The sequence below is a fragment of the Triturus cristatus genome, chromosome 3_1 (genome assembly GCF_964204655.1).
Source record: "Triturus cristatus chromosome 3_1, aTriCri1.1, whole genome shotgun sequence".
Lineage (NCBI taxonomy): Eukaryota > Metazoa > Chordata > Amphibia > Caudata > Salamandridae > Triturus > Triturus cristatus.
The window spans coordinates 123,282,545-123,306,263 of record NC_140583.1 but is presented as its reverse complement, the minus strand read 5'-3'; the positions used below and the strand labels follow the sequence as shown (position 1 = coordinate 123,306,263).

Sequence of the window (23,719 nt, the reverse complement as noted above, 5' to 3'; positions counted from 1 at the left end):
TAAAAAACGTTAAATCTCGCGAGCGAGACTGCGCAAGCGCAGACTTCGCTAGCCGAAACCTAAAAATGAATTTTAAAAATCCTCACACTATAACTCGCAAAAATATCTAAAAAATGAATAAATGAAAGCAAGAACTGAAATTCCAGAACCTATAACGGATTAACAATAGAAGAAGAAAAAAAAAACAATCCTTTTCAGAGGTGGCACAAAGAACTTGGTATAACAGCCCTCTGTAGCATAGGATTATCCCATTGTACACTTCTTTTAAGAGATCAATGATTAAATTATGAATTCACCAATAAAATGCTACCTTAAACTAACACTACACCGCCTTGTCATAAGCATAAACTGTCACGACTACCTCTGCTGAAAGCATTTGCCTCAATACACTAAAACGAACCTTGTTGCTGTAAACTCTAGGATACAGGAGCTTGACACTGTAAATCTGTACAATATATATATACATATATACACACACACACACACACACACAAAAAACGTAATGTTTCGCCTACCAAACTGCTTTTAGCTGTCCGTAGGTGAAAGACTATTGTGGGCCATACCAAAAATATCAGTATGCTTAAAGCCAGCCTATCGCTTACCATTGGTTGCCATTAGCCCCCATTTCCTTGCTTCTTAATGGATGGCTTACCTTCCTATTCTTGCGTTTGTCACTCCCAGGAGCACAGGTTTGTTACCTTCCTTTTTATTGGCTGACTTGCATGCTTCCACTGCTCACATTTAGGAAATAATGATTTTCTTTTTGTTCAAGCACTCCATGAGATACCCACCTTCCTGAACTCTGGTTTGCGGTCCCCTCACAGGCTCCTTCGTGTGAAGCCCATCATGCATGCTCCATACTACTCCAGCCCCCCAACCCTGGCTTTTGTTTTTTTAAACTCTGCGTCCAGTCCTAAAATATAAAAATCAAACATATACAGCATGTATATATGCACGCACACATACTATTTTTTGAGGGCTTGATAGTTTCCATTTGCTGCCATGCTACTCAGCTTTCACAAATGAGCTAACATGCAAGTTACTTTTTTATTTTTTATTTACTGCTTAAAGTCAAGTCTGCCATTCTGGATCTGTAAATAAAAAACGAAAACGTTGCCTGTCACCCAGTAGGTGCATGCATGAGAACTGATGCATGAGCAAGTCATCATGCATGCAGACGCTTACTGAACAGCACAGCTGCATAACGTTATAGTGGGTTTTCACTCTTGCACGTGCCACACCATCATGTCCTTTTTCTTCCTTGTTGGGTCGAAGTCTATCAGTTAACACACTGGTCTACTTTGCCAACGACTTCTTGGTGACTTCAGAAAGCTTCAATGGGAATGCATTCCGCCTACTGCTTACCCATGGCTTTGTAACTCACATTTGCTCGTTTTCTATATGCTGGCTCGATTTATTGTAAGCTGTCCAGCTTGAATTTATCCCTTCCGTTTCCCAAAACTTACTTGCTGTATTCTTCTACCAGTGCTCAATTTCTGTAAACAAGCCTTTAAATCTTGTTCTTATCTTGTCACATTTGATGTGCACTCAGAGACAGAGGTCAAATATCAGGCTCTCTCTTCCAGGGCGCTTTCTGTTTCTAGCACACAACAAAATTTAAAGTGTCTCTAAATGAACTGTGCAGACATTTCAGAATATATCAGAATTAGAAAAGCATAAATGAAGAAAAAAGAATTGTTATCCTGAAATGTGGTGGAAACAAATATTTGAATATGATCAAACAAATCAATACACCAGGTGATGACATTTCCACACCTTTTTTTTCCCGCTGTATACTTTTATTAGTAAAACTGTATGTCCAAAAATATAATGGTAATTTCAATTGAAGATATGTTGCCTGTAATGGTAGTATGGGACCACATCATGCATACTTCACTCTACCCATCCCCTCTACTCTGCACCACTGCGTCACTGCATTCTACTTTGCACGGTTCAACTCTACAGCAATGCGCTCTACCCTATACTACCCTACTATGCCCCACTCAACAACTCTGCACCCTGCCACTGCACTCTACTTTGTACCGCTTCACAATATGCCAGTGCGCTTTGTCAATCCAATCTACTCTGCACTCTAAACCAATCCATTCTACGCCACTGCACTCAGCGCCACTCCACTACACATCCCTTCACTCTGCGCCACTGTACCCTACACCACTTACCTAACCAGCATTGGCATACCCAATAGGTCTTGCCTTGGGGACCTTATAAGTGTTTAATTATCCAGCATAATATCCTTGGTGCAACAACATCGACTGTGCATGGCTAAACACTTATATGGTCCCAAAGTCGAGACCTATTGGCTATGCCAATGCTTGTTTTTTGGGGGGGTTTGGTGTCTGATGGAGGGTGAGGTGAACCAGATGTTTTTATAAAACTTGTCTTAACTAACAAATTGTGATAAAGTCACTTTCCCCTAATATTTCCAAAACTGTTTACCACGGGGTTTGAAATGTTTACAAAGGTAATCAAAATGTTATTTGGAATTTCTTTTCAAGCTTGGGTAGATTCTGGTAGAGGTTGTGCCCTTGCACACATGCCAATAAACCCAATTCAGGAGGGAGAATCCTGGCTTTTGAAGCCAAAAATGACTTCATCTTGGCAGTCTCTCGCCTGAAATGAAAATAATAATAAATAAATACACTGATAAAGGATAGGGAATGTCCATCGCCTCTGTTGTGTTCTTAAAAGTCATAATTTATCGCGGATTTTGACTCTCTCCTAAATTTTTACAGTCCTGCCCAGAATTTGCCTCCGTGTCAGGTGGTCACCCTGGTATTAACACTAAATTTCTGAGAAGCAATTTGCCCGCAGGGGGAAACCGAGAGGGGTCCAGATCACCAGACCTTAGGGCGTCTGGGCACTGTATCTCTCGCTACATTATCCCAGAGTAATGGTGTGGCTCCCGCACCTGAGTGTGACGTGAACACTCACCTGCCTGCCCTGTGCCCGGCAGTGGCCCGTGCAACGCTGCCTCCCACGGCCAAGCATGGGGCTCTCGGTGAGGAGGCACTGGTGGAAGCTTTTCATCTGGGAACCTACATTCCACCCTCTAGGAAGCTCTCGAGCAGCAACAGGCAGTGGTCGGCCTTCACCCAGTTCTTGCAGTCGGCATTGTTCAGCCGCAAGGCCAGCTCAGACAGCACCATAACCAGTGGCGCCTTCCTGATGAACACAGACTACGGCCAGGAGCAGAAAGCAGCAGATCAGGTGAAGGTGAAAACTAGCACAAGCGCCAACATTTAAGAAGAGGAAAGGGGAGACATAAAAAAAATAAACTAGCGGGAGCAGCGGTGCGCGGCCCATGTGCGCGCGCTGTAAGGGTGCCCGCGAGAGATGCGCTTAATGAGCTAGGACGATGGAGCGTCCCGCAAGTGGCGAGAGCGAGCACCAGGCCATATGTTTTGAATTACCGTGACTGGGCACGATAATTCAAAACATATGGTATACATGCGGGTAATCGCAAGCAATAGGCCACACACGCACGAGCGTGTGGTGAGCTTTTGAAAGCCCCTTACTACAAGTCTCGCCAGAGCAGCGCATGCGCTGCTATAGGCTCGACCTATACACCAATGCACTCTATGCCATTCAACTCGGTACCACTACACACCACTATGCTCTACAACACTTTACGCCACTGCACTATACACCACTGCACTCTATGGCTATTGTACTCTATTGTACACTGTATTCTACTCCACTAGGACAGTCAACTCTACACCATTGCACTCCATGCCAATGTACTCACACTATGCCACTACACTCTAACCTGCACCACTCCACTCTATGCCACTGTATTCTACTATGCAACATAGCATTATGTCACTTCCTTCTACTCTGCAACACTGTACTAGGCCACTGCACTCTACTCTGCACCACTATGCCAAGTCACTCTGCACCACTACACTGACACTGCACTCTACTCTTAAACAATTTCTATGCCACTGCACTCCACTCTATTCCACTCTGCGCCATTCTACTCTACGTCACTGCAATCTACCTGTGTCACTCCACTCTATTCTATGCCGCTGCACGCTACGCCAATCCAGTCTACACCACTTTACTCAAAACAAATCTACTCTGCTCCACTACATCCTGCTATGCACTACTCTAAACCCATGCACTCTATGGCAATGTACTCAACACCAACTACTCCAAGCCACTGCACTCTACACCAAATACTCTGTGCACTCTAGCCCACTGTATACAAGGTCGTCCTACATAATTGGGCTCTTCGCCCAGTAGCGGCTCCTCCGCTATGACGGAGAATCGTTGCCCCACTGCTCTCTTGCAGTGCGGGAAGCAAAAACATAAAATGGTAATAACTTTTAGTTATTATCATTTTAGGCTTCCTTCTTTTGCCAGCAGGTGGGTGGTGCTGCTCTGCTTACAAAGCAGGGCAGTGGTTTGCCCACTCCAGAGTGCACAATGACTATTTGGTCAGCCCTTTCTGGCCACCCAAACCAGTCATGCGCACTTTCCCTTTCTCCACACAGGCTGCATTGTAACTTGCATGGAGAACATGCCCACCTCTCCATCCCCTGGCTGAGCGCCGGGTCACGGAGCTCAGACCAATCACAACGCTGCATTGCAATGTTGTGGCTTAGGGGAAGGACCCTGGCTGCCTGCTTCCTGCTCCCGTCAGAGGCTGGAGAGCAGGTGCAGAGAAGACGCAGAAAACAGATCGAAGTAAGTTATTTTTTTCTTTTTATTATGACACCCCCGTTCCTGTCCCCCCCCACCCGCAAGCCATGCCGGACGCAACTGCCTCCGCCAATCTAACTCTGCACCACTGTACTCTGCGCTACTGCACTTTCTGCCACTAAGCTCACCGCCACCCTACTAGACACCACTGCACTCTACACCATTGTTCTCAAAGTCATTGCCCTGTACGCTATTCTACTCAATGCCACTACACACCACTACACTCTACACACAAATATATTATGCACCACTTAACTCTAAACCACTATGCTAAGCTACTGCACTCCGCTACACCTGTGCACGCTACCCTGCACCAACCCACTCTACCCAGCACCACTCCATGCCACTCCACGAAGATCTACTCCGCCCTTCTCTACTAAACTCTACGCAATACCCGCCACTCCACTCTGCTCCACAATACTACACCCTTGCACTCCATGACACCCTACCACTTCACCCTACTCTACTACACTCAACTCCACTCCACTCCCCTTTACCAAAGTAACTTTCAGACATGCTAAACAGCAGCCACATCGGGGTACAACATGGCTAAAACATTGGCAAAGCCAACAGCTCTTGCATAGGAGGCCGCACAGGCTTTCCCAATGCTCGTTTCCCAGAAGCTGTTGTGCACCAGCATAAAATATATTGCTTTAAAAAAAAAAAAAAAAAACTGAAAATATCACAAAGACAAGTCCTACTTGCTTTGTCAAAGCTTAAGTTTTCTGCCAAATGGAAAGTGCTTTGCCATGGACATAAAGTGGTTTACGCTATATAATCTTTTATAATAAATAGGAAATAAATAAAAAGCAAATGCCAAATATCGGTGTTAACGTTTAGTCTACCCAGTTGACTAAAATTCACTGTCCACTGAAAAGATTTCAGAGTCTGTTATCAGCGGTAGCTCTCGTAGTAACATTCTGTACTCTGTCATCTCCCCCATTGAGAAGCTGTCAAGGCACTGGAGGCCTCGAGGGGACGTTTTTCCATCTCTACCAGGCAAGGCACTCTAAACAACAGTCCCCATCAGCGGGATTCCGGTGAAACGAAGCCTGCGGTACATCACGCTGTCACCGACAGCATTACTAGAAGCATCACAAAAGAACAGGGGGAGCCTCCACTAGGAAAGGGGCAATAAAACCACCATTAATAAAATAAAAAGGGCCGTTACACTTCCTGGGCTACCGAAATTCCACAAAGAAGTCAGGCGTGTTGCAGGACAGAACAGTTCATAGCAAAGCAGAAAGCAAAGAGGTGAAGACCGGCTTGGAGAATCTGCTCGAGTATTTGTTTAAAGGGATCGATATCAACTGATGCATATGGGGCAGCTAATGGGCAGGATTTCACTAGACGCGCGGATAACTTCAAGACTAAAACAATGGGGAAGGAACATAGGAGTGCTGGCCACAGAATCTGCAAGTCGAGTATATTGCCATAATTCTGTATACAGTTATGAATTCTTGAAACGCATACGATACCTTCGTTGTACATCTCTGCGCTAGGAGAGTATGTACAATACACTCGGAAAAATTGTTGCAAGTTGCCAAATGTAATAAATTAAAACTAAACTCAATACCAGAATTGATAATGTGTGTATAAAAACACGATTTTACAATACAGTAAAGAAGAAAAAAATTGTAGTCTAAAATAAGAAATTACAATTTCTCGCTCTGTTTACCTTGGTGGTTGAAACAAAATGGCTCTTATAACAGGACCAATATGTATCTTCCTCTCTTCTGCAGAGTCCTCAGGGAGTCTGCATCAGACACAAAGGATCCAACTGACCCGTATACCATTCAGCAACATAAAAAGCCCAAGTGCATCCATTAAAAAAAAAAAAAAAAACAGCCAACAATGGGAAAAGCGGTGTAAGTGTTCAAGGAAGCCTCCCTGCTGGAAAGCACGAGATATGGAAAAAGCTTCACGCGGCTGTCGCGTTCCTTCAGTATACGTCGCAACTGAGGTCTGGACCGCGGCAATTTACTTTTTCTCTCCAAAAATAACTCAACAGGGCAAACCTCTGGCGGAACGGCATGTAACGCTTCCTGGTTTCCACTCAGTAAAGAGGACTGTAGTTGTGATCATGTATAATCCGAGCTCGCTTTTGAGCACTAGGCATCCATTCACCACTTAAAACAGGGGCACATTTTCCAAAAATATACATATAATATGACGATGGGCGTGCATTGCCTCGAAGGCACCGAGATCTTATGTTGCCAACAAATCCACAGATGTTGAAATGTTGAAAATGAATTATGGTACAGAATCCTTCAATTTCAAGAAACGGCGCTGGGAATTTTCGCTTGTTTCGCAGAATCCTTAGGATACTTGATACGTTTGGTTGAAATAAATAAGCACTGTTTCTGTAAAGCTGACCGAATCGTGTGTGGAAAAGGTAGGAGTCCGATGGGAACAGATGTACAGGCTAGGTCTGTGGGGGATGGGAGCAGAAGGCAGCCAGGAATCCCAAGCACCGTTGTCCCCCAAGCCAGCCTCTGAAGTGAGAGAAAGGACCCTTCGGCTAGAGAGCCGGTGGGGACATTCCTCAGGCTATAGTCGTGCAATCCGTCCAGGAGTCCACAGGGGCGCTCCCAGGGCTGTGAAGACTTGCTTCAGGGATCTAGGTTTGTGAGGAAGTCTCCTTTTCTGCTCAACAAACACCGTTTGCCAGTGATGGGTGAGGTGTACCTTACTGAAACCGGTCCTGATCTCTCCCAGCTCACCCCAGCAGCCTTGTGCCTGCCGGTATGTTCCGCTGTAAAGCAGGCAGCTCGGCCTCGCTGGCGGGCAGAGAAGCCTCCTTGCAAGGCTCGGGGCCTGGTTCGCTGTGAGACTTCTCCAGGTGTCCACGAGCCTACTCTTCCAGACTGAAGCCCTGGTTTCAAGGTAGCTGCCTCCCTTCACATACCACGGCTCCTGTCCCCTCGGGGAGGGCTCGTCGGTCCTCTGTAGGGACGGTGTGAGAGGGGGAGAGGGTGCCGCGTTGCTCTCCTGCCTCCCGTGACCGATGCCCTCCCCCTCTCATCCGGGCTGCTCGCCTGACTCTCTCCCCAGCGGCCTTCTCTGCTCAGGCTGATGATGCTTCCCGGCGGCCACGGCAGCTCCTGAATAAATCAGTGCGTGACGTGCGCCCAAATCCCACAATGCACTGCAACGACATGGTCCTGTCTGAGGGCTCTGGTAAGCACAAGCCACCCTTCAAACCCATTACCAACGCGAGCAAGATGTACGTTTTTATGTGGGTAAACATCTTCGAAACATATCAAAGCATAACATTCTAAGAAAGCTGAATAATAAAGAAAAATTTCCTATACAAAAATTTACTCATAAGCAACAAAAAAATCAATCGTAAGGTTAGTCAAAGAAGTATGAGGAATATCTATTAGAACACACTGACTATTTTGATTTGATATCTCTACCATTATACTATAAAACATGCAATGCCATTTCAAACTTCGCGTTTCTTCCCTTGCAATGTGTGTGAAACGGGTGCAGTTTAAAATGGATGCCTAACCCTCGTTTATGAAAGCTGTCCTCAACACTGACATCCGTTTTCAGTTTGAGTGTACGCAAACGTATGCGCCATCTTGAAAAGACGAGTTGTTCTTGACCATAAAGGAAACGTTTTATTGTCTTACTTAATGGATATTGGGATATCGGGAACAGATATTTTGTAAAGCCTATATATATACTTCTTGTATAAAACTCAAATGGTATGTGACTAAATGTGCCCTGTTTCTAAATGCTAATAGTATTGTATGTTTTCTACATCTGTCTTTCAGTTGTAAGGATTATGAATAAAATGTATGTGTATTTTCTGAATTTTCTCGCATAACACCATACCAACCTAATCTCCGAAATGTCAGCTTTGTTTCCTCTGCTTTGAAGGGGTTGGCAGGGCTTTCCAAATGTTGTCACTTGCCAGGACGCCCGAGGAGATCTCATACATCGAAAGGAAAAGAACGCAGCGGGCCCCTGATTCAGGCCTGGTGTCATGGCAACCAGGCTTAGGGTCTGAGGTCTGGTTTTCGGAGGTCTGTTTCTCAGCTGTTCCCCAGCCCCAACGGCTTTGCCTATCTTCCATTCTATCCTGCATCCCCCCTGTTTTTTCCGCAGTTATATATAGCGTGAATTTGACCCGAAACATACATGCCAACATTTTAGGGCAGGCAAGCGGGACATTTTAAAAAGCATAGTTGGGAGAATTTATTTTCACCACTGACATATTGAATCAAAGGCAATTGGTTCCAGGCGATCTGCTTTTTATTTTTGGCAGTTTAATAACAGTGCAAACTAAAACAAGGTTCTCAGTTCTAAACTAAGTTTTTGTTTATGCTTTGTAAAACTGCCAAAAATAAAATTTCGAGGCCGGTCACATGCTCTAATATCCACCTCCAAAAATTAAGGACAAAGTATTAACCTTTGATGTCAAGTGTAATTCTTGAAGAGGGAGACTGGAGGGTTCATGACAGTCATTCAAATTTTATGTCTGGCAATTTACAAAACTTTGGATCAGGTTTCTGCATCACAGACTAGCCTTGAAATCGGTAGTCTCCCACCTGAATCGGGAGGGTTGTCATGTATGCCGAAATTATTGGAGTGCTTTACGTGAGCTCCAGTTACATTACACATTCCTTTGTGTCATTCCACCATCTTACAGAAACCCAACTTCTACATCAAGCAAGGCTAGATGTGGTACTTGTAGTAGACTAAAATAAACACATGTAGATGATAATCTAGAAATGTATAATCTAAAGCTCACTAACTTTCTATTCTGTCCCTTCTCATGTTAAATTAGCCTACTACATTATGTACGCATATATAATTATAATTTGATCATCTCAGAGTAAAAAATTGCATAGACAATAACACATAGTCCTCATATCAAATAAAGCAACACCAAATTAAATAAAACAAATTATTGTGTAAAACCAATGATATGAGACTCGTTACTGATGTAACATGGATATCTGAACCTCACTTACTTTGTGAAATCATTAAACAAATTCCCCCACTGTTCGTATAGACCTTTGAAAGTCGACTTGAAGCGTTGTGGGGGAGCTAACATCAGAAATACACTTCCATCTCTGAGAAGCGAATAGGACTCCACAATGGAGACAAAGATCAGTTATTTCAACGTATAAAGGTTTATTTTAAAACAATAACTCAGCCAGTATATATGCAAAGCAGGAATAGATTTAAAAGATATAACAATACAGTCTGGAGACTTAAGTGTGCCAGTAAATAAAGTCGTAATAAAACAAAATACAAAATAGGTACAGCCACAATGCAAAGGAAACAGTTTGACGCAATCAGGTGTTCCATAAGTAAACTTTCCCTTTCTAATCTGACCATAAGCTAAAACGAATCACTCTAAAGGGGATTTCTAAAGGGGGAACATAGAAAATGTCAGCATGAGATCGAGCTTCAGTAGAATTCGAAGGAAATGGAAAGAGTCCACAGAATAAAGCTTTATACTCAGGGAATCCAAGCAGAGAGAAATCTATATCCTCTCCTAGTCCTGATGAAGTCTGTCTAACTATGAAACACCAATTAAAAGTACAACTAACAGTTACCAAAACATAAATATCTCATTCCCACCACTAAGAGCCAATCCCATAACCACACTTGAGGGGAATCGGCTTACTCTCTTAGTCACACCATTAGGTGCACATCTGTTGTTATTGAGTATTGCATCCTCCTAGTACACCTTAAACAGGAGGTTTTCTCTCACACCATCACTTCCAATTCATTACCAACTTTCTTCTTCTAGGCCTCAGTACCAGCAGTCTAATACATAAAAATGTTTAACCACTCACTTATAGAGTCAGTCACGCACCTACTAAATCATCCAGTCAGACACTTATACACCCACTCTTCAATGCGCCTTTCCCTATATATATTAAACATATTTAAACTTTACAGAAACACGCTGTCACTGGATGATGTCATCAGTGATGTCATTTGAGATGTCATCAGTGATGTCATCAGTGATGTCACTGACCATGTCATGAGTGATGTAATATGTGACGTCATCAGCAGTGCATTGCGGGGGCGCGAGTTATAGTTAGCTGAACTAACTATAACGGGGGAATTTCACTGGTTTTGTACGAGTGAAATGTCCAACTAACTATAACGCCCCTGAAATCTATGTTTTTTTCAGTGAATTTCAAAGGTTTTTTAAATGCTAATTTCTAACTATAACATGACTGAAACCTATGGATTTTCAGTGAATTTCAAAGGTTTTTCAAATGCTAGTTTCTAACTATGCCTACTGAGGTAGGACATGTGAAGAAAGAAGAAAAAACGCACAGAAAGAAGCAAAAGAAATGCAGAAAAAAGTAACAGAAGTGCACAAAGACGAAGAAAAGTGCAGGAAGAAGCAAGACATGTGCAGAAAGAACCAAGAGAGGAGCAGAAAGAGGCCTTGTTCCAAAATCATCCTGTGCCCACAACTTTTTCAGACGGGTACTGGTGGTAACTGACTCTGACTAACCAGGCCCAGATCCAGTGCTATGCTAAAAGACACTTAGAATACAGTGAAATCACCTCTATATACTAGGGAACACTATGCGTTGGGGTACCCCTGTGATTAGCATGACCTCCTCTGTAAGTCCCTAGTACATAATAGGGCAGGGGGATTAAAACTACCTCTTAAAACGATCTACGGGGCGCGTTTGCACAGTGGTGAAGGGAGGGGGGGGCCTGGGGTGACATGTCTGAAAACACGCCCTGTGGGCGTTTTAAGTTGGGAGATTAACTCCCCTTCAATCCTGACGGTCCCTGGGGTCCAACTAGCCAACCAGATACCTCCAGTAAGCGCCACAGAGCTGCGTTGCAGAGAGGTGTAAGAAGGGGCATGGCCTGGACAACCTCTCTGCAACGCAGCACAGTGGCGCTTACTGGAAGCACCTTGTGGGCTAGTTGGTCACCAGGGGCCCTCAGGATTGAAGGGGAATTAATTCCCCAATGGAAAACGCGCCAGAGGGCGTGTTTGCACACATCACCTCAGGCCCCGCCCCCTCCCTTCACCACTGCGCAAACACGCCCATGGCACGTTTTGAGTTGGGGGATTAAGTCCCCTTGAATCCTGAGGGTCCCTGGGGTACAACTAGCGCACCAGGTACCTCCCGTAAGTGCCACAGAGCTACATTGCAGAGAGGTATAAAAAGGAGCGTGGCCTGGACCACCTCTCTGCAACGCAGCCCTGTGACGCTTACTGGAGGTACCTGGTGGCTAGTTGCCCCCCAGGGACACTCAGGATTGAAGAGGAATTAATTCCGTAACTTAAAACGCACCACAGGGTGTGTTTGCACACATGTCACCCCAGGACCCACCCCCTCCCTTCACCACTGTGCAAACGCGTCCCGTGGTGCATTTTAAATTGTGGGATTAAGTCCCCTTCAATCCTGAGGGTCCCTAGGGGCCAACTAGCCCACCAGGTACCTCCAGTTAGCGCCACAGGGCTGCGTTGCAGAGAGGTGGTCTGAGGCCACGCCCCTTTTTACACCTCCCTGCAACGCAGCCCTGTGGCGCTTACTGGCCATACCTGGTGGGCTAGTTGGCCCACAGGGACCCTCAGGATTGAAGGGGAATTAATTCCCCACCTTAAAACGCGCCACAGGGCCTGTTTGCACACATGTCACATCAGGCCCCGCCCCTCCCTTCACCACAGTGCAAACACGCCCTGTGGCGCATTTTATGTTGGGGGATTAAGTCCCCTTGAATCCTAAGGGTCCCTGGGGTCCAACTAGACCACCAGGTACCTCCAGTAAGCGCCACAGAGCTGCGTTGCAGAGAGGTGTAAAAAGGGGCGTGGCCTGGACCACCTCTCTGCAATGCAGCCCTGTGGCGCTTACTGGAGGTTCCTGGTGGGCTAGTTGGTTCCCAGGGACCCGCAGTATTGAAGGGGAATCAATTCCCCAACTTAAAATGCGCCACAGGGCGTGTTTGCAGAGTGTTGCTGGAGGGGGCGGGGCCTCTGGCACGATAGCGTGTTTTTTGTTTTTTTTATTTTTTGAGAAGTGGGGCTGTGTGGCCCCCCTTCCTTTTCTATATTATGGGCCCTGGGGACCCCATCCCCCAGGGCCTGACCCCTTTTTGTTTTGTTTTTTTAAAATGGAAGGGAGCCGTGTGGCCCCCCTCCTGAGGCTATATTTGGCCCCGGGTACCCCATCCCCCGGGGCATGTGCAGTGTTTTTTTTTTTTTTTTTTTTTTGGAGAGGGGCTGCGTGGCCCCACTCCTGAGGCCATTTATGGCCCCGGGGACCCTATCCTCCCGGGGCCTGCCTTTGCGTTATTTGTTTTTTAATTTTTTAAAATTTTTAATTATGGGGGAGGGGGGCCGCGTGGCCCCCCTCTCTGGCCACTTCTGGCCCCAGGGACCCCTTCCCCCGGGACATGGCCACATCGTTGGGGACCGTGAGGGGGTCCCCAATTTCCCCACGGTCCCGCCGGCTCCCGGTCTCCTGCGGGAGTCGGCATTGCTTTTCCACACTGGGAGCTGCTAAGATGCAGCTCCCCATGTGGAAAAGCAATCTGGTTTGGTTTTTGGAAGAGAGAGCAGGTTCCCTGCTCTTTCTTCCAAAATCCAAACCAGAGTTTGCCATGACAGGGCGGGAGCCGAGAGGCTCCCGCCCTGCCATAGCAAACAGCAGCGTCCCGGGAGTGGGCACCCCAGGACACTGCAGGAGCCGGCCCTGGGGGATGGCGGTCCCCAGAGCCATCCCCCTCCCATTACATTGGCAAAGCCCTGGAGAGTTGGTAGTCCCCGGGGCTCAGGGGTCCGTAACGGACCCCCGAATTTACATAATTAGTGCCTCTGGGAGGTGGCGGTCCCCGGGGCATGTGGGGGGGCTCGAGACCCTACACAGGTATATGTATTTGTTTTTAATGCCCTGGTGTGTGGCGGTCCCCGGGGCAGCAGCGAGGCCAAGAGTCCTGCGCAACATAATTAATAAAAGCCCCGGTGGCAGTCCCCGGGCTTTGGGGGGCTTTGGAGCCCCCCCACACATAAAGAAATAAAGCCCCAGGTGGTGGTGGTCCCCGGGGCTGCGGGGGGCCATGAGCCCCCCGCAAATATTTATAGAAAGTCCCGGGGGTGGTGGTCCCCGGGGCAGTGTGGGGGGGATTGGGGCCCCACACACAAATTTTTTCGCATGCCCCCGGGACCTGTCCCACCCGGGGGCTTTAATTAAACGAAGCGCGGGAGACCGAGCTTCATTTAAAAAAAGTTTCAGCCAAAATTCGCGCACGGTGCGTGAATCTCGCCATTGAAAAAAAATAAATGCTTTTTTAGCCCTGGGGGTCCTTATGGGACCCCCTGAGCAGGCCTAGGGGGTCAGGGTGTTTCGACCCTGCCCCCTTTTCTTGTTTTGCGCCTTTGTTTTTCTCTTTTCTTGTGCCTCGCACAAGATGGCTGCCAACACTTCCTGGTTTGGAGTGTTAACAGCCAATTAGTATGAAGCTCGTGATCGGAAGGGTGCACGGATCCTCCGCGGCCATAGATATCACTATCTTTATTTCTTAATTTCTCAAAAACTACTGAATGGATTTACACCATTTTTTATAAGGTCGCTTTCTGAGCCAAGCAGTACCTTTTTGCCAAATTTGGTTTAATTCCGTTCAGCAGTTTTTGCTATAACCGTGTCTAAACTTTCCTATGGGAAATAGATTTTTTATTATACTCTATTTTTTGATTTTCTCAGGAACTACTGAACGGATTTACACCATTTTAAAAAAGGTCTCTTTCTGAGCCAAGGGCTACATTTTTGCAAAATTTGGTGTAATTCCATTCAGTAGTTCAGGCTGTAGCCTGTTCCAAAATTTCCTATGGGAAATAACATGGAGAAAACACGTTTTGGGTCCCCCCTTTTTTCCAGGCCGCTGTTTGACAAATTACCCCGAAACTTTCAGGATAGGAGCTTACGGGAGCGACCCACCAGTTTTGGGAAAATTTCACGAAGATTCGTCATCCGGCGTCAAAGTTATTGTGAAAAGAATGTTACGATTTTCCTATGGTAACTAGGTCCTAACTATAACTACCTACTGGCGACCGCCAGTAGGTAATATATATATATGGGGGCAGGACTACCATTTAAATAACAGACTGATGCAAGTTACTGGTGAAAGGGCATATGAATAAAGCAGTAGCCGAAACGCATCATGCCGACATTGCTTCAATAAACACATTCTCCTGTGAATCCCCGATGTGTCCCTTCGATTTTTCTTGTTTGGAGAAATCTTTCTTTGGATACTTCGCGCGCTAGTCCCTGGTGCGCTTGGTGGGACCCGCCTGTCAAGTTGACCGGAGCTGCATGGGCAAGAGCTTCGCTCAATTTTGTGTTTGCCAAGGGATTGGATTAGCTTTGGCCCCTGCATCCAAGGATCGCTATGTGCTGCTGTGAGCATACACAGTCTGCGATTTCACGGAGTGACCAGCTCACAATAGCGGAGTCTCCGGTACCGCGCTACTTGTATTGATGCGGTAAGGCGTAAAGGGGACCCAGGAGAAGAGTTATTTTAGCTGTGATACCAGGAGATGTTACTTGCACGCATTTACGATGTTTAAATATGCCAGCACTCACCATGAGATAAAACAAGTCGATGGAAAACGTGTTCCCGTTCAGCCGTGATGGTGCAGTATGGGAAATGCAGTCTGTAGAGAAGGACAGCGGTGACGTTTCCAGTAACCTGACTCAGCTGGGCTCCCGCCAATGGGGGCAAGACTACCATTTAAATAACGGACTGATGCAAGTTACTGGTGAAAGGGCATATGAATAAGGCAGTAGCCGAAACGCGTCATGCCAACATTGCTTCAATAAACGCATTCTCCTGTGAAACCCCGATGTGTCCCTCCGATTTTTCTTGTGTGGAGAAATCTTTCTTTGGATACATCGCGCGCTAGCCCCTGGCGCGCTTGGTGGGACCCGCCTGTCAAGTTGGCCAGAGCTGCATGGGCAAGAGCTTCGCTCTATTTTGTGTTTGCCAAGGGATTGGATTTAATTTGGCCCCTGCATCCAAAGATCGCTATGTGCTGCTGTGAGCATACACGGTCTGTGATTAAACGGAGAGACCAGCTCACTATAGCGGAGTCTCCGATACCGAGCTACTTGGATTGATGCGGTAAGGCGTAAAGGGGACCCAGGAGAAGAGTTATTTTAGCTGTGATACCAGGAGATGTTACTTGCACGCATTTACGATGTTTAAATATGCCAGCACTCACCATGAGATAAAACAAGTCGATGGAAAGCGTGTTCCCGTTCAGCCGTGATGGTGCAGTATGGGAAATGCAGTCTGTAGAGAAGGACTGCGGTTACGTTTCCAGTAATCTGACGAAGCTGGGCTCCCGCCAATGGGGGCAGGACTACCATTTAAATAACGGACTGATGCAAGTTACTGGTGAAAGGGCATATGAATAAGGCAGTAGCCGAAACGCGTCATGCCAACATTGCTTCAATAAACACATTCTCCTGTGAATCCCCGATGTGTTCCTCCGATTTTTCTTGTGTGGAGAAATCTTTCTTTGGATACATCGCGCTTTAGCCCCTGGCGCGCTTGTTGGGACCCGCCTGTCAAGTTGGCCAGAGCTGCATGGGCAAGAGCTTCGCTCTATTTTGTGTTTGCCAAGGGATTGGATTTAATTTGGCCCCTGCATACAAAGATCGCTATGTGCTGCTGTGAGCATACACGGTCTGTGATTTCACGGAGAGACCAGCTCACTATAGCGGAGTCTCCGGTACCGCGCTACTTGGATTGGTGCGGTAAGGCGTAAAGGGGACCCAGGAGAAGAGTTATTTTAGCTGTGATACCAGGAGATGTTACTTGCACGCATTTACGATGTTTAAATATGCCAGCACTCACCATGAGATAAAACAAGTCTATGGAAAACGTGTTCCCGTTCAGCCGTGATGGTGCAGTATGGGAAATGCAGTCTGTAGAGAAGGACTGCGGTGACGTTTCCAGTAATCTGACTTATCTGGGCTCCCGCCAATGGGGGCAGGACTACCATTTAAATAATGGATTGATGCAAGTTACTGGTGAAAGGGCATATGAATAAGGCAGTAGCCGAAACGCGTCATGCCGACATTGCTTCAATAAACGCATTCTCCTGTGAATCCCCGATGTGTTCCTCCGATTTTTCTTGTGTGGAGAAATCTTTCTTTGGATACATCGCGCTTTAGCCCCTGGCGCGCTTGTTGGGACCCGCCTGTCAAGTTGGCCAGAGCTGCATGGGCAAGAGCTTCGCTCTATTTTGTGTTTGCCAAGGGATTGGATTTAATTTGGCCCCTGCATACAAAGATCGCTATGTGCTGCTGTGAGCATACACGGTCTGTGATTTCACGGAGAGACCAGCTCACTATAGCGGAGTCTCCGGTACCGCGCTACTTGGATTGGTGCGGTAAGGCGTAAAGGGGACCCAGGAGAAGAGTTATTTTAGCTGTGATACCAGGAGATGTTACTTGCACGCATTTACGATGTTTAAATATGCCAGCACTCACCATGAGATAAAACAAGTCTATGGAAAACGTGTTCCCGTTCAGCCGTGATGGTGCAGTATGGGAAATGCAGTCTGTAGAGAAGGACTGCGGTGACGTTTCCAGTAATCTGACTTATCTGGGCTCCCGCCAATGGGGGCAGGACTACCATTTAAATAATGGATTGATGCAAGTTACTGGTGAAAGGGCATATGAATAAGGCAGTAGCCGAAACGCGTCATGCCGACATTGCTTCAATAAACGCATTCTCCTGTGAATCCCCGATGTGTCCCTCCGAATTTTCTTGTGTGGAGAAATCTTCCTTTGGATATATATATATATATATATATATATATATATATATATATATATATATATATATATATATATATATATATATATATATATATATATATATATATATATATATATATATATATATATCCAATCGAAAGCTGCACCAAAATTGAGGCACCACACATGTGCGTATTCAACCTTTTATTTCGGCAAGTTGAAATATATATGAACAAAAGATCCCTCCGTAAAGAAGACCAGAGGACACAGCGGGGATTTTTCGGAGGTTCCTTTAATAACAATTGCTGCAAGGCATGATGCATTTCGGCGTAGTGCCTTCGTCAGATGCCGCCAGCCAAATGAGGTTCCTTCTCCTCCCTCCATTGCATTTCTATGGCCCTCCCAATGATGGCAGGTCAGCTGATTCCACTTGAATTGGGTGCAGCTGCAGTCTAATGTCAAAGACTACAGCTCCCAGCATTCCATATTGCGGTAAGTACCGATAGTGGAGCCAAAGTTCTCTTGCTGAATAGCGCTGAAATACCTGGTAATGATACGTGAAATGTCTCTTTATCGTTCTTTTCCTCGAACAAAGACACAGCGAACCCAGGAATGGTGCAGTTAATTTATTTCGAAGCCGTGCACCCAGCCATAAAGCGTTTCAGCCCTCGTGGGGCCTTGATCACATGACACATTAAGGAGGCAGACATAACCTTTTTAAAGTGACAGCACAGCAAATGGTGACGAAGAAATAATAGACATAGTGAAAATACTCGCATTGTTCAACATGATAACCATTAATGGTAAACATTTCCTACACATAATATGTGCAAACTGAGCAATGTGCAAGCTAATAAATACATATAAATAAATAAATGTTAAATATATAAATATAAAAGATGCAACCGCTCAGTGTAGGAATCAAACATTCCAAACCCGATGATAAAACTTGCTTTAAGAAAAAAAGTAAAACCAATGTAAACCTTTTTTTGTCACAATAAAAGCATGTTACTCATCTTGGTATGCAAATATCTTTTTGCCCAGATCAAATGCAGAAACGACATTCATGATATTGCCCAAGTGGGCTGTAGTAATAATCACTGTTTGTCTACAATAAAGTGCAAGTGCTTGTAAAATATCCCCTAGTGAACCCGAGGATTCACATGTGCAAAATTGTGCTAAGTCATAAATCCACAGATGGTTAAAACAATCATAGTAAGGCAGCGACGAATTTTAAGACATTTTAAACAGACCTCTAACATCATAGATATGTAAAATATATATATTACCACACAATTCTTTTTAGGGAAAAGGTGAAGTCAGACTCACAAAAGGTGATTTTCCGAGCATTTATCTTTCAAAATTCCTCCAGGTTGAAAATCACCTTTTGTGAGTGCGACTTCATCTTGTCCCTGAAAAGGATTGTGTGGTAATATTTCATGGCATGGCTCTGCCGAGAAGTATGCACCGGTGTCAGATGAGCCGTGGGTTTAGCGTTATGTGAGCCAAAGAGGAGGATATATATATATATAATATATATTCACAGAAAAAAACATAGGTTTCAGGGGTCTTAAAGTTAGCTGGACATTTCACTCGCACAAAACCATAGAAATTCCTCTGTTATAGTTAGTTCTGCTAACTATAACTCGTGCGCCCGCAATGCACTGCTGATGATCTCACATATTACATCATTCATGACATGGTCAGTGACATCACTGATGACATCATCCAGTGAATGTGGTTTAGTTTGAAATTTAAATATGTATTATATATATACCAATCTGTATTGAAGATTGAGTGGATATATAACTGTCTGGATGGAGGATTTAGTAGCTGTCTGACTGTCTGTTTAAGTGAGTAATTAAAAGTGTCTCACTTAATACATGGATTAGTAACTAAACTATGTGAATGTGTGCATCACTGTCTCTGTTGTTGTATAACATGCTGCATCAGTTGGTCACTAACTACATGAGTGTGTATATTAGTTATTTAATAGTTGGGGGAGTGTTTGTATGGGACACAGAGTTTGTGTGTGGTTGGATGGGGTGTGTGTAACTCTATGCATAGATGTGTGAATGGTTGATTGACTAGGTGTATAGGTATAAGAGTGCATGTGGAAACAGTTGTTTGGGTGACTGAGTGTATTTATTTGTATGTTGGTGAGCGAATATATGTTTTAGTTGTACATCTTCAACAAAGTAAAAAAATAAAAGGCATTGTATGTGAGAGTTGGTATATATAAATAAGTATATATAAGAGTCAGTGATTGTGAGAGTAACTCTCTGAATGAGTGTATAATTGTAATGGTAATTTTTTAACATATTAACTATGAGTTACTATGTGTTTGAATAAATGAGGTGTTGTGTGTATAATTGTGTAAGTGAGTAAATGTAAGTGTGATTAATTTTTTTCATGAGTGAGTAGGATGACTGCATAACCGACTAAGATTACTGTGGATGTGTCAATGTCTATATATGTGTATAAGTTCATTTGATAGTGCTCTATTAATTAGTGACTGCATGTATAAGTGATTCTGTTGTTGAATGGGTAGTTGTGTGTGTAGACTGAGGAATCAGTGAGTGGGTACGTAGTAACTGGTATTGGTGTGTCAATGGTTTCAAATATGGTACTCTGTATTTTACAGTGAGTGAAGAAAGGTTATACTAGTGTATGATGAGGTGTATCAGATTGTCACGTGGATGATGTCATCAGTGATGTAATTTGAGATGTCGTCAGTGATGTCATCAGTGATGTCACTGACAATGATGTAATATGTGACATCATCAGTAGTGCATTGCGGGCGCGGGAGTTATAGTTAGCAGAACTAACTATAACGGACGAATTTCTATGGTTTTGTATGAGTGAAATGTCCAGCTAACTATAACACCCCTGAAACCTATGTTTTTTTCTGTGAATTTCTAAGGTTTTTTAAATGTTAATTTCTAACTATAACATCTCTGAAACCTATGGTTTTTTCAGTGAATTTTAAAGCTTTTTTAAATGCTAATTTCTAACTATAACGTCTCTGAAACCTATGGTTTTTTCAGTGAAGTTCAAAGTTTTTTTAAATGCTAATTTTTAAGTGTAATAGTAGTTATACCTATTTCTTTGTACTGATTTTCTACAGTTTTGTAACTGTTTACTTATAAATATTTTGTTAATTAAATAACATTATATATTTTTCTGAAAAATGCAAAAAAATGTAATAAAAGATTATAACTGAAATATTGTTTAATTTTTTTTATTGTAATATATTTATATAATTTTCTGTTAAAAAAAAAATTCCAATTTTTTTTCGGAGTCGCACATCCAAAGTGTACACATCACGGTGGGTGTGCGGATTCTAGCCGCCATTTTAGAAACATTGTGAAGGATCCGCGTACGGTGTGCGACGGGTGCGTGTTTTTCAATTACATCATATACATTTAATATTGCGTGATGTGCGCGATTGGTATGCGACCAGTCCGCGACTCCCGCTCCCGTGAATTCGCGACACATGCACATTATGGTATGTGACGCTTGCGCGGTGGCGGGTCCCGCGTGACGTCATATACGTGCTGGGGCGCGCTGGGTGCGCGACTCCCGCAAAATATTTTTATGTTCTAGAATGATATGTATGTGTGTTTAATATACATATTAGGGCAAGAGACTATCTAAGATATTCATGAAAATAATATATTTGTACTTATAATAAACATATATTATTTTTAAATATATTTTCGCAAAGTCGCGTCGGGTGCCTGCTTCGTGCGCGGATCCCATGTGACCTAAAAAAAAAAGATTTCATTGGTTCATAACATTTCCCAATGCAACTATTGAAGGACCCCACCCATTTTAATCATTCTTGTTGGAGCATCTTTAGAGAGGCATCTCTTTTCCTACAAGAACCCTTTTTGCTTGTTTTTTTGGTGTTTTTCAAAAAATATCAAACAAAATGGCATCTGGACAGCAGCAGGAGGAAGTATCTTCTGAAGAAGAATTCTTGCAGGAGGCACCGCGTCCACAGAGGCCGGGATCTGTCGTGCGGAAATTCTTCACTTTTCCACCTGGAGAGAAGAAAGTAAATGCGGGAAAGGTGACATGCAAAATTTGTGACTGAGTCCTGTCAAGAGGCAGTGCAAAAAAAATACTCTTGTGGCACTGCTTCTATGTACAAGCATCTCTGGACCACCATCCTCTCAATCTTGCTCGGGAGGAAATAAGGCGAGCTGCTTTGAACCCCTCACCTGCTGTGGCAAGTACATCTGGAACATCCTCAGGAACACCAGCAATGGACATTAGGCCAGAATTGGCCTTTTTCGAGCAACACTGCGTGAAGTGTAAGAAACTTATATGCTTCGGTGAACAGTCAGTGGATGCAGTTTGTGCTGCGCAACGCAACCATCGTTGTTAATTTTTTTGTTTTTTATTTTTGGAATGATAAGTAATTCCAAATATTTCCTGTTTTATTAGTTCTTTTTTTTGTTAATTTTTTCAAAAAAACAAAAAAAATACTAAATTGTTCAAAATAATAAAATAAAAGTACAAAAGAAAAAAGAGGAAAAAAAAGTTCTTATCAGAACTACCTTATCTGGTTAAAGAAAGAACTATAATTGCAAGGTAATGTGTGAAAGTTTGGTTGAATATATGTATACAGCATGATTTACTGAAACAATGCATTAGTAGTGTATGGTGAATTTATAGGTGAAGATTTATGAGGAAGTACTGCAGCGTGACACTGCAAGCTGCACTGCACTGTGGCACCTCCGAAGCCCAGGGATGTGACATATGTACATGAATATGTTGCAACTCTGTGCTTCCCTCTGCACTGCTGCACAAACTGCAGCCATGCGGTGACACAGGCACCCTTGCACCATGGAACTTCCTGCAAAAAAAAACAGGCAGTAAAGGCATTTTCCTCTTTCAATATATGCTGTGGAATGAGCATGCATTGAAAGAGGAAAAAATGAGGAGAAATGAAAACAATTCTCCTCATTGCGCCTTGCTACATAAATTCTAGGATAGCACAGCATTCACTCACATCTGCAGATTTACGATTTCTCATAAATCTGGGGATGTGTCTTGTTCTATGGGTGTTGCGTGGGAATACCCACAGCAACACCTATGGGACGCCCCTTCAAAACAAAGTTCTGTGTATGAAGGGGTCGTATTTACAAGGAGAGGAAAAACCACGCAGAGTGGCTTTTCCTCTACTTGTAAATATGAAGGAGTGCGTGGAGCCATCACTACGTTACAAAAAGTGACGTATTGGTGGCTCAGGGTGCTTGTAAATCTGCCCCATAAGTGCTTAGGTATTGGCAGACTGATACAATAAGAACATAGTGCTGGATGGGTGATTGAAGAATTGCATGAGACTGACAGGAGGTATCCTACGCTGCATGGGTACTACTTCAGTATTTAATGGAGAGGACCAATAGTATGTATCTGCTTAGAGATTTGTAGGGATTATGCACAGAATATTTTATGTGTACTTGTGTTGGTGCCTAGGTCATTTTATAAGAATACCACTAGTAACTGGAATGATGACAGTGCTGCAAACAGAGTGAACACTTAATTTATAAGTGCTTTCGTATTGGTGGAGTGATAGGATAAGTAGATAGTGGTAGATAAGTGATTAAAGAAGTGCATGGGACAGACTGGACGATTCCTACACTGCATGAGTACTAACTGGGTATTTAGAAGAGTGTATCAATAGTATGTAGCTAGTTAGAGGTCTGCTTGGATAATGCACAAAATATTATAGATGTACTTGTCTTATTAGCTAGGCCATTCCATAAGTTCATGACTAGTAACTAGAATAATTACAGTATTACAAACAGAGTGTATAGTGAATGTATAAGTGCTTAAGTATTGGTGGAGTAATACAATAAGTAGATAGTGCTGGATGGGTGATTGGAGAAATGCATGAGACAGACAGGAGGATTCCTACACTGCATAGGTACTAACTGGGTATTTAGAAGAGCATATCAATAGTTTGCCATGCATAGTGTACAAAATATTGTACCTGCACTTGTGTTTTTGACTATGCCATTTCTTAAGTATACGACTAATAACTGGCGTAATTTCAGTGTTGCTAAGAAAGTGCGTGCTGAATTTATAAGTGCTTAGGTATTGGTGGAGTGATAGGATACGTACATAGTGCTGGATGGGTGAATGGAGAAGTGAATGGGACAGACAGATGGATTCCTAGACTGCATAGGTACTAACTGGATATTTAGAAGAGCGTA

The 23,719-nt window shown here is 44.0% G+C and overlaps 1 protein-coding gene across 18 annotated transcripts in view; it reads right to left on the bottom strand.

The window, feature by feature from the left end:
* Window positions 1-7,867, bottom strand: part of PPFIA1 (PPFI scaffold protein A1) — a 775,827-nt gene extending 767,960 nt beyond the window's left edge. For 17 of the 18 annotated variants that reach the window (XM_085643540.1, XM_085643545.1, XM_085643542.1 and 14 more), the window contains exon 1: window positions 6,401-7,840. The gene's annotated coding sequence lies outside the window, so the exon portion shown is untranslated. Of the gene's footprint in view, window positions 1-6,400 lie in introns of all 18 variants that reach the window. The other variant, XM_085643557.1, reaches the window with a different exon arrangement.
* Window positions 7,868-23,719: the final 15,852 nt, after the last annotated feature.